Below are 3,771 nucleotides of genomic sequence, written 5' to 3' on the forward strand. Positions count from 1 at the left end.
TACTCACTTCTGTGAGAACTTTTTGGATGTGATTCCACTCAGCCAATCACGCAACAGTGTTCTCATGGACATATATTTGTGTTGTCAATTTCTAAAGTATGAAATAGTGATCTGATCCAAAATCTCAGCACAGGAAGAGCCAGTAACCTTTCTGCAGACTTTGAAAAAATTGATTTTATACACTTTTGATAATAGAAACAGACAGCTCATTGATAACTGAGATTGTGTGATTGGATGTGTTAAAACAAAATAAGTTATCACAGAGAGAGTTGGGCTATTTCTATAGGATTTCTGCATGTTCATTGTTTTCTCTCTACTTCACCCCTCCCCCCTTCCCTCTTTTCCTCCCACCCCTCAGCAGCAGTTGTCAGTGTCCATTCCTCACTCGTCGTGTGCTGACATTGGCAAACAAGTTTGGGGGTCGTCTTTCAAGGCGAGACACGTCAGGCATGATAGAGTCGGCCTTATGTGAGCTGACCCAGGCACCACGGCAGAAGGTTGCCAAGAAGGGGGAAGAGAGGTAAACCACTTTAAGACCAAACAGCCGGGCATCCATATGCCTGGCAGAGAGAACAAGGCTGGGATGGGAGGATGAACAGAGGGGGAGACTCGTGAGCTCACTCTGTCACCTGATTCACCTCCAAAAGGACTGCACGAGTAAGACACTAACAAGCTGTTAATACTGGCTGTGACATCTCTGTTATGACAGTACTGATCTGAGCAAACAGCAAGGGCACTGTACAGTCCCGTGATGTGATATTAAAGTGAAGTGTTGGCACACACTGGAGTTAGTTTCTTGCTGCAGTGGTAAGGGTGAAGAATATTCCCCAGCAGATCTAACACCTTTGAGGCGAACACTGCCTTTCTGCCAATTTCTGTAAAACTAAACGCTATATTTGCAATGTTGGGACTCTACGACGAGCAAATGTGATCATATGAGTAAATATTCTTCAAGTGAGCTCTTTAATCTTGTGTAGTATCACCTGAGGAGAGCGTGATTGGAAGTTCTGAGTCACTAGAGTGACTGCACACGCCTAAAACCGCAAGAACCAGATGGTCCAGTTTGGTGTGTGTGCTATATGCTCGGCTTATACGAGTGTATGCTACTGTTGGATATGGGGTTTCTGCGCAACGCCAATCTGTCATCAGCACAACAAAAGAGACAAGACAAGCACATGGACATACTGATCTGACTGAGGAGTCTGAAGACCTTATTTTTTGCTGATAATAGCAATGATGTGGGCTCTCTGGGTATAAAAAACTAAAATGGTTACCTAGTTGACAAGAATGTCCTGTGATGACTCGTGATCATATGCATTACAAAGCCTGTGAAACGCACCCTATGAAGCCTGGGATGGTACAGAACAATGCAGACTATTGTCAGATCAACAGGCAGACTTCATTCAACGAGAACTCTCTATGGTGCCCCCACACAGGGGAGCCCGGCCAATCTGAGCCACGGCGGGGAGGAGCTTGTGACATGTATACGAGGTCCGGGGTGACCTCCTTCAACAGCTGCCCTAATCCAGAACTAGAGACAGTTTCCCCTCTCCATTGGCAGTGGATTAGACTGGATCTCACAAGGTCGTTCAGCCACCTTCAGCAAGGCCAGTCTTTCCCATGCTGCTTTCCAACTAGCGATTTTACATGCCTTGAGTGAATTTATTCCTCGTAACTGCCAAAATGTTCACCCCCGGTGCATCAAACTGATTCTTCATGAGATGTGAGATAATAGTGCCTACCTCGCCACCGGTTCCAGAAGAACATTTTTGTGTTGGCAGTCTTGAATGTTACTTCAGATCGCTGTAATCCGCCTACAAACTCGCTGCAGAAAAGCAGCACTCTGTGATCTCTGTATAGAGAGTATTGTCTTGTCCCGCCATCCTCTCCTCTTCTCCCACGAACGCTGCAGCTTTCAGCAGAAATGCTGGGAACTTCCGGCCCCCTTACTGCTCTGCTGAACAGTCACTGTCTGTCTGAGACACTGCTCAGCAACAGGGTCAATAAATAGGGGTAAGACTGACCAGACAGAAGTCCCTGTCCTTCCTGAAATCCACCCCTTTCCTTAGCTGGAGAGCACATGGCGATTTTTTTCAGGTCAGATGCGACTCCGGACGAGAGTGAACATGTGCAGGAGAGGCTGAAGACAGGATCAGGGTGTTTACTACATACAGGCCGGCCTTTCTGTCCAGTACACCAGCTGTCTGAGCAGGAACAATGGGGTCACTTGTCCAAACAAGAGAAATGAATGAACCTATTAGGTTGCAATTGTGCTAAATAACCCTACACAGTCATTGTCCAAACTTTATCTTTCAGATCATTCGGGGTCATACATGTTATAAAGGAAGACATGTTCTGCACAGCTGAAGCTAAATAAACCAAAGCCTTCAATCTCTGCCGTCTGCGTGCTGCCAAAATAACATTTTCTATTCGTTTCTGTCCGGCCTGCCAACCACCAGAAGCAGTTTGTAACTTCATTTTGAGCTGGACCACACCATCCCCCCGAATCCTCCCCTGCTGACAAGACAAACGAGGCCAGAGTCTAATCCCAGAGCAGAGTTACAGCGTGAGTGGGGGGTCAGTGGCTGGCCAAGGAGCCACACAGGAAACAAACGTCTGGATTGTCCTCTAGAGGAAGTGAAGGTGCAGACGGCAGGCTCTTCGGGCTGAGAAGCGCAGAGCAGCTTGGTGAAGATGTTAACGCAGGGTCTGTGCGGGTCTGAGGGGAGACGTGGGGTGGACTGTGACGCTGGATTTCAAGGCTGAAAACGTTTCCTACGTAGACTTTTGCCACTTGTCACCGTTGTCTGTTTCAGTGTTTCATTCGTAATGACTGATAAACTGTGCACCGTGACACGTCACTACAATTATAAAGACTCGCTCAACTCTTTTGAAGCAGGCGACTCATTCCTCCTTACAGCCCATCTGAACATACCATCATCCCACACGTTATTATCCCCTGTAATGCTAGTGAGTGATGATCAGCACTCTTAGCATCAGGCTAAAGCTAACCCAGCCTTTAATCCCTACGGGGGAACGCTTTGAAACGTCAGCAGTTGTGCAGGTACAGATAAATGTGTTTGGGCAAATCACCTTAACCTCATTACAGTGTCATTGTGGCATGCCACAGAGAATCACAGTCAGATGAACAGTGTGTGTGGGGGGGGGGCATTAAGAGCACTGATACACAGAGACGAGACCAGGATTATACTGCAGAAAGCAGAAAAGGAAGGAAATGAAAGCTGGAAAATACGATTTGAAGCTTTATGTCAAAAAAAAAATATCTCCCAAAACAAAAATGATCATCCACAGTCATTATATTATTAACATGTCACAACCCATAACAAGCCATTGTCACTGGAGCTTCAAAGCTTCAAAATCACTTCCTTTCAACAGGCAAACAAACTTGTCCATTGTCAAATCCTCTGTAGGATGGACATCCTGCCATGTCCTCGTCAAAAGGCCAAATTTTGATTAATCCTGTTGGGGGGGTGCATGGTTTGTTCCCTTACGTCTGTCTACTAGCAGGGCAAACAGCGAGACAGCGTCCTATTGTACTTTCTGCTCCTCACATTGACAAGCCCAAATGAACGGAAGAGACGTTTTAACAGGGAGCAAAACCAAACGGGCCATCATTGTCTTGTCCCGCCATCCTGCCCTCCCTGTCTGTGATGCATTGCCGGACAGATAAAGATGTAGCGCTGGGCAGATAGAGAAGTTAACACGTCTGCAGAAACCAACACCACACAGTCATCAGAGGAGCACCAGCTG

The 3,771-nt window shown here is 46.7% G+C and overlaps 1 protein-coding gene across 3 annotated transcripts in view; it reads right to left on the minus strand.

Moving 5' to 3' along the window:
• The window catches only part of zgc:92107 (uncharacterized protein LOC492329 homolog), a 30,825-nt gene that overhangs the window by 25,827 nt on the left and 1,227 nt on the right, over nucleotides 1-3,771 (minus strand). Inside the window, exon 1 of one of the 3 annotated variants that reach the window (XM_035662527.1) lies at nucleotides 1,743-1,994. The exons of the other annotated variants lie outside the window; for them this stretch is intronic. The gene's annotated coding sequence lies outside the window, so the exon portion shown is untranslated. Of the gene's footprint in view, nucleotides 1-1,742; nucleotides 1,995-3,771 lie in introns of those variants that run through there. 3 annotated transcript variants of the gene reach the window in all.

The sequence above is a fragment of the Morone saxatilis genome, unplaced genomic scaffold (assembly GCF_004916995.1).
Source record: "Morone saxatilis isolate NCDOM2014 unplaced genomic scaffold, NCSU_SB_2.0 Contig18, whole genome shotgun sequence".
Taxonomy (NCBI): domain Eukaryota; kingdom Metazoa; phylum Chordata; class Actinopteri; family Moronidae; genus Morone; species Morone saxatilis.